Below are 7,275 nucleotides of genomic sequence, written 5' to 3'. Positions count from 1 at the left end.
TACCGCATATCTTTTTTAGAAGTTGAATAGCATCATATTGAAACTTATTCCCACGGAACGAATAATGTATCGACTCTTTATAATTGCTCCGCAGTTTATAATAGCTGCTTAATCATACTTTTTGGGAACGGTAAAAAGAAACCAAACAGGCACTTCTATAGGTCAAGTTATGCCGAATTTGATATGAATTTCGAGTTACGGGCGTTAATTCGACCAAATCGACGATTTCTCTTGATTACTTCATGGTCACTCGTAGTGGATCTACGTATGTTAGTCACCCGTTCATGAATTGTAGGAAAAATCGAAACAACTGAGAAACGCAGCCCGTTTTCGGGCAGAATAGCGGCAAATTCGAACAAAAACCTTGACACAACGGATATGATTCGATCAAACTGATAATTGTTCCTAAATATTTCCTGGATTGCTCCAAAATGCACTACTAGTTTTATTAATCATCCCAATCTTAGTTTTGAAAAGATTCAGAAAAACTGAATTGCTAATTCCTAGATAGTGTCACGTAAATTTAAACACCGCATCACGTACAAGCGAATGGAAATTCATCAAGTTCTGAAACTTCAATAAATTGCTCTTTTGATGTTCTTAATTTTTCACTTGTGAGTTGTTTTGTTGAAGAAGCAGTAAATTATGGCAGCTTGTTAACTGTTGACCGGTATCAAACAGAGACAAAAATTTTTTTAGAGACGAACTTTATGCTAGGTAATTGGTCCTCAATTGCTCTATCCATACTTTTGATTGCACCTCGGTGATTTTTCCAGAAAACAAATTGAGGAAGATTGCTCCCCACTTGCTTTATTTTGTAGTTACAATTGCTGTTCGATAGTTTTGTAGATCAGCAAAAATGTGAACCATGTTTATGAAAAACATAACTTCAATATACACTATATTTATAGCTTATGTCCAATGTTCTTAACAACCTTCTCGATATGATAAGTTGTTCACTAATTATATGAATCGTAGCATATTATATACGTATATGCAATTTGAATATCAATAAAAAATTGTAATGACTGAAGATGTATCAAGACTGTCAGAATTATGGGACTTTTCGGATGCAGGAATGAACGAAATTTATCATTAGCCGAGGCCCTCTACGTTCTCCATGTAGTTTCCAAAGTTCTCCAAAGTTTTAGACTCAGAACATAACTCTAGGAATATTTTTTGAACGTTTGTAAAATTGCAATATGACGTCAATCAAAATATTACACTTTGAATATTTCCGAAACATTTTGGAGATATCTCCATAGCAATATAAAGTTCTAAATATTTTGAAATTATGGATCAATTTTCTCTGTGTACAAGGCCATTAAAAAGGTGGGCAATTTGTTTTACCAAAAAATTGTGTCGCAATAGGAAAGAGTTTTAACCTTTCATACAGAATACCCTGTAATGGTTGTAACAAATGTTATATTTGGCAAACTAGCAGCCATCTAAAGACTAGAATTAATAAACATAGGCGTAATATCTTTCCAGAGCCGGAAAAATGAATAGCCTTGACAAAACATAGATTAAAGTTTGATCATAGTTTCAATTTTATAGGTGTTAGCATCCTTTTCCCGGAAAATGATTATAAGAAAAGACTTATATTGAAAATGTGTTATATTGTTAGTGTAGTGTAGCAACTCTGTTAATCTCAGATTTATATCAAAATAAACATCTCTAAATGATAAATTACGTTATTATGCTAAGTTTTATTATTGCCTCTGCAGGAATGATATAGGAAAAACTAGATTCCAGAGAACTAGAATCTATGAGATTAGTGTAGTTGCTAGGACATGTAACCAGTAATGCAGACATCGGTGAGTATGTCGATTTCAATCCCAGTTAGTACATACATAATGGTGCGACGTATCACAGCATACTTTGAATAGGCATTTGAACCGACCTTTCATGCATGCTGGTAATTTCTTACCGACATTACACGCATGCATTACCGGCATGCGCGTAATATCGGTAACAAATGCCGCCAAAATGAGATTTCGGTGTACTTCGTAATCGAAAACCAGATCAGCTGCCATTTCGTCATTTCACCATCAAATCTCATGGGACTGGGCTCAAAATCTGTGTTTCATCACCGTCGAGTGGCATCATACCGGATGGGACGATCCATTCAGTGCAACTGTGAAAATTTGGCCAATTTTTGTGAGTGGTAACCAATCTGTAAAATTTCTTTCAAAATTTTGAAAAAGTAAAAAGACGCTCCACTTTTTGCCAAAATAAGGCATCAACTGCCCAAGTTTCACTCTGATCGCTTGAGCGGTATAGAAGTTTTGCATCCCCGCGTTTTCGAGGTGTACAACGGGTCTTTATATGCACCCACGGTTTTCTATACAGGTTGGCGACTCGGCCAGTTTTATGGTGGTGGGGGTGTCCCGCTTAACGGGCTCAAAGAGTATAGGATAGAGTGGAAGGTACCCGTATCGCCCTATTACAGCGCCCCTAGCAGCTCTGAGGAAAAGTATAACGTGTATGTGTAGCGTCAGTGAACATGCGATGTAGTATTGTTTGTTGGTGGGATGACGCGGTCGCCATATTCTCTGAGTAAGAATCAGTGGTAAGAATACATGGTAAGAATTGAGTAACAAACGAACTTTTTTCAAAGATGCCAATTTCTTGTGACATCAAATTATGTGACAATAACAAATATGTAAAAAATCAAAGCATAAATAACGGGAAACAAGTGACGTTTTTCTCGTTACCAAATAAACAGCAACTGTAAGTAAATATGAATATATAACCTCACTTTCGCGGGAATGTTGTGGCTCCTCACGTAACTTCATATATTGTGAAAATAAATGTAATGATTTTCGTACATGGTTGTTTTGGTAGAAACTAATAAAAAATACAAGAGGTTTTTGAGTTGATATAATATTTTATGTAACCATTCTTTATGATACAGTATTATGTACATATATACATTTTTATTAAGATTTGACATTACTGTTTACGTTTTTTAAATATAAGTCAGTTTTTTACCACTGTCGCCACTGAACGGTTGGTGAAACTGCTTGGCTAGTTCGCTAGTCGACTACTGCGCCATCTTCGCACTTTGCATCTTATTTCTTGTTTACCTTTTTATACCCTTCGCTGTCTCGGCCTCGGCTTGCGTACGATTTGAAACCACGAAGAAAAAGAGAAAAATAACAGTTTCTTCATTAGTTAATTTCGGATGACCGGATTCGTTGTGTGTGAATTGTGTGCTCCGCTGTGCGTTTTTATCCAGAAAAAGGTAAGGATGCTATTGATCGACGATCACATTTACCCGTTCTGTGAGCTCATGTGACGTTTAATAGGAACATTTATTTAAGGATGTCAGTCTTAAGTGCTCTGAAAAAAAAGATACTGAAATGTAAAAATCTGCACTTTCATACTATCGAGCGGGTTATCTCGTCAATATTTTCTTTTCTTTTTCGTTCATTGCGTGTCGACATATTTTTATATTTGTACACGTTTTTTTGCATGTGCTATGATATATTTTTGCGTTTTCGCGATTGCAATAGCCGTGGTGATACTGGCGATGGTGGTGGTGGTAAACTTACCAAATTTTTATTCAGGTAATCATGTCATCTGCAAGTGAGGACGAGAATGATGAGAACGACTCTGGGAACGGGCCCCCCACGCCAAAAAAAATGAGACTGGCTCCTGGAGGCGCAAAGCCCAAAAAACAAAAACATCGCGTTCAAAAATATCGAGTCGAATGGGAACGAGATCCGCAATGTTCGCCCTGGCTCGGACCGGACCCAGCTTCAAATACAAAAGCGAGGTGCAAATGGTGCAATGTCATCCTTATCGCTGACATCAGTTTGATCAAAACCCATAAACAAACAAAAAAACACGAAAAAAATGCTGCATTGTACGAATGTAGCTCCTCAAAAGTTTTGACCAAATTTTTCAAACCTCAAGCTTCGTCAAACGCTCGGAATAAAAATATAACGGACGCGGAGATCAAGATTTGTGGTTTTATGGCTGCTCACAATATTCCCTATGCCGTGGTCAATGATCTCATTCCATGCATGAAATCGGCACTCCCAGACTCGAAAATTTTTGGAAGGAATATGTATGAAAAGACAGAAGGCCACAAAAATCGTCACCAACGTCATCGGTGCTTCTCATAAAGAGGAAATCGCCAACCATCTGAAAAAACAGAAGTTTTCGATCTTAACCGATGACTCTACGGATTTTTCCAGCGTGAGGACAGCATGTATTGTAGTTCGATTCTACAATGAAGATCTTGGACGAATCACCAGCATGTTTTGGGAATTGTCGAGCATTTTTCCGGAAGACGATGCTGCGGCAGCTCAGGAAGGAGCTAGTGATCGGCACCTGTACAATTTGCTCATGAAGTCATTTGAAGAAAAAGATATTCCCTTAGCGAATATATTGGGGTTTCGTTGTGACGGCGCAAGTGTTAACATTGGAGCCCGAAACTCGATCGCAAGTCGCCTGAAAGAATCATGCCCTGCGATAATCATCATGAGGTGCATATGCCATTCTCTTCACTTAGCGGCCAGCAAAGCATGCGAACAAAACATTCCTCGGAGCTGTGAAGACCTCGCCAGGAATGTACACAACTACTTACAGCACAGCGCGAAGCGCATTGCTAGTCTCGCTGTGTTTCAAAAATTTTTGAATGTAGCTGTGCACAAAATTCTACATCCAGCACAAACGCGCTGGCTTTCGCTACTCTCGGTTGTGGATCGCATGTTGGAACAATGGGAGCCGCTTCGTCTCTATTTCATTGAACGACACATGGAGGAACGAACATTAGTAGCAGAATCCATTTTCATGTGGCTAAGAGACCCGTTCGTGAAGCTGTTCTATCACTTCCTCTCGTGGGTTTTACCCAAGGTCGTCACGATGAATGCATATTTTCAATCGGAATCGGTGGTCATCACATCTCTCGCTGAGAAAATGGAGTATGCTTTCGAAGAACTTCTCACGACGTATATGACGCAGAAGTACGTAGCGACGACTCCACTCAGCAAGGTTAATACGGAGAATAAAACCGAATTCATCCTACTTGAGAATATATACCTGGGTGTACAAGTGTTGGAAGAATTGAAAAAACCCGAAGTGTCGATAAGACCGGACTTGATAGGAGATTTTCGGGCAAGATGTCGCAATTTTCTGATCAAACTTTGCAAGGGAATTCAAGAGCGATTCGATTTCGATGATCCTCTACTGAATATGCTTCCCTTACTCCATCCATCTAAAGCTGTATCAAGAAATGAGCGAAGCAAACGTCAGTCGCTCGTCGACCTTTGGAGCATCGTTCCAAGAGCCAAGCCCGAGAACCTGCAAGCTCTCCAGCGCTTGGATGATGAATGGCGTCGTCTTCCGCTCGACGAAATTCCTGAAGACGTGGCCAAGGAAAAAGAACCCGACATTTTTTGGCACAAAATGTCACAATTGACTGACTCTGAGGGCTGCAAAAAATATACAGAACTACCATCGTTCGCATTGGCAGTTCTCTGTACTCCTCACGCAAATGCGGATTGTGAAAGAGTTTTCAGCAATTATAATTTGGTGAAAACAAAAAGTAGGAACAGGCTGACGATAGAGAACATTGAAGGCGCTATGCTGGCTTCGCAAGCAGTGAAACTGAACGCTAAGTGTTGTGCCGCGTTTGAGCCGACGAATGCGATGCATAGCCGAATGACGTCTGCAATTTTGTACGAAGCTTCAAACAAACAAACAGCGGATGCAGAAGATCACCGAACTATAAGCGATTTGGACGTGATATTCGAGGAAATCTAAACCTAAGTCGTTAGCCGTGCAAATATTGTTTAACAAACTTCTATTCAACGTTTTTTCAATAAATATTTTAATAATTTGTTATATAATTCGATAAGAAATAAAGATAACATTGCTCACATGGTTTATTACGGTTCATATAGTTTGCCAGATAAATACCACATTCCACATTAAAATTATTATCGCCCAATCATTTTACTGATGATACTTATAGTAAAAGAAGTCGAAAATAGAGTCTGCATTTTTTTTCAGCATCCAAATTTGTTTACGTCGGAGTTATTTTCCATTGTTTGCTCAAGCGAACCGTCGTTTTCGATAAAAAATCTTCGTTATGAATCATTTATTTATTTTTTTCAATATATTTTACATATTATATCCGAAATGCAATTAATATAAAAAAAAAATGTTAAAAGTGATATTTCTTCCGTGTGTTCGATAATTACTGCCCTCTATTAACGGTATACGAAATTGAAATGTACATTTTATTTACTGGGATGCGATTTCCCACACAGTTTGTCTCCCAGAATTGGCAGCGCCAGAGGGGAGCACAGGCGTACTAGTTTCCCGTCTCGAATACCAGCTTTCAGCCAGCTCGGCACAAGGATTTCTAACAATAAGTGGCCGTCTAACATCCCTGCCTTCCACTCTATCCTATACTCTTTGCGGTCGCCGACGAAGCAGCAAGCTTCATCGATCAGCTCGACGTAGATGACGATGTATCGATAGCATCGATAGAATCGTCGTTGACGCAGACGCGTCGCACACCACAGATGAAACATTGGTTGCATCTGCGGTTGAATACGTGGCAGGTTACATTGCGAAGAGATTTATCGAGCTCACGAAATGTGACCAATGCAGAACGTCACTGATCGAATCGAGTCCTGTGCTCGAGTAACCGCGCCAGGTGTTGACATACTTCAGAGCGTATGAAACGAAAGACGCTAAAGAGTTTGGACATCTGTGCGTAGCAACGAAACAGTTCTCGTTTATTTTTAACATAATGAATGCTGTTTTCGATGCCGGTTATCCACAAGTGAGAGACAGGTACGGCATACAAGATACTCTGTTCTCCTACGTGCAAACTCCGGTACACAGGAGATATAGCGGGTGGTTCGACGATGACACGTGCGGTGCTCATCGACGGCAACTCGCATATCACTTCATGAAGGTAAAAATTAATAAAGACGTGAAGTGGTTGAGTGAAAAGTACCGGAATGAAGCCAACCGTTCTTCACAATCGAAGCCTTCCCAAAAATTGATGAATTTGCGAAGCGCGTAGGAAGGTTCTTAAATCGTAAAGTCTGATTTTTGAGAAGCTTTATTTTTTCGTGTCAACCATTTGCAATTTTAATACAAAGATTATTATTTTCTTTATTAACGACACAGGCATAACGAATATTCTCCGTAATCTAGTATTTATAAACAAAAGATTCTTTTATTCCGGAAGAAAGTAATTTCTTTTCATAAATAGAATTCAACGGTGCATTATTGTTATTCCTTGCT

This window comes from Diprion similis, chromosome 1 (genome assembly GCF_021155765.1).
Source record: "Diprion similis isolate iyDipSimi1 chromosome 1, iyDipSimi1.1, whole genome shotgun sequence".
NCBI classification, from domain to species: domain Eukaryota; kingdom Metazoa; phylum Arthropoda; class Insecta; order Hymenoptera; family Diprionidae; genus Diprion; species Diprion similis.
This window is presented reverse-complemented; position numbering follows the sequence as displayed.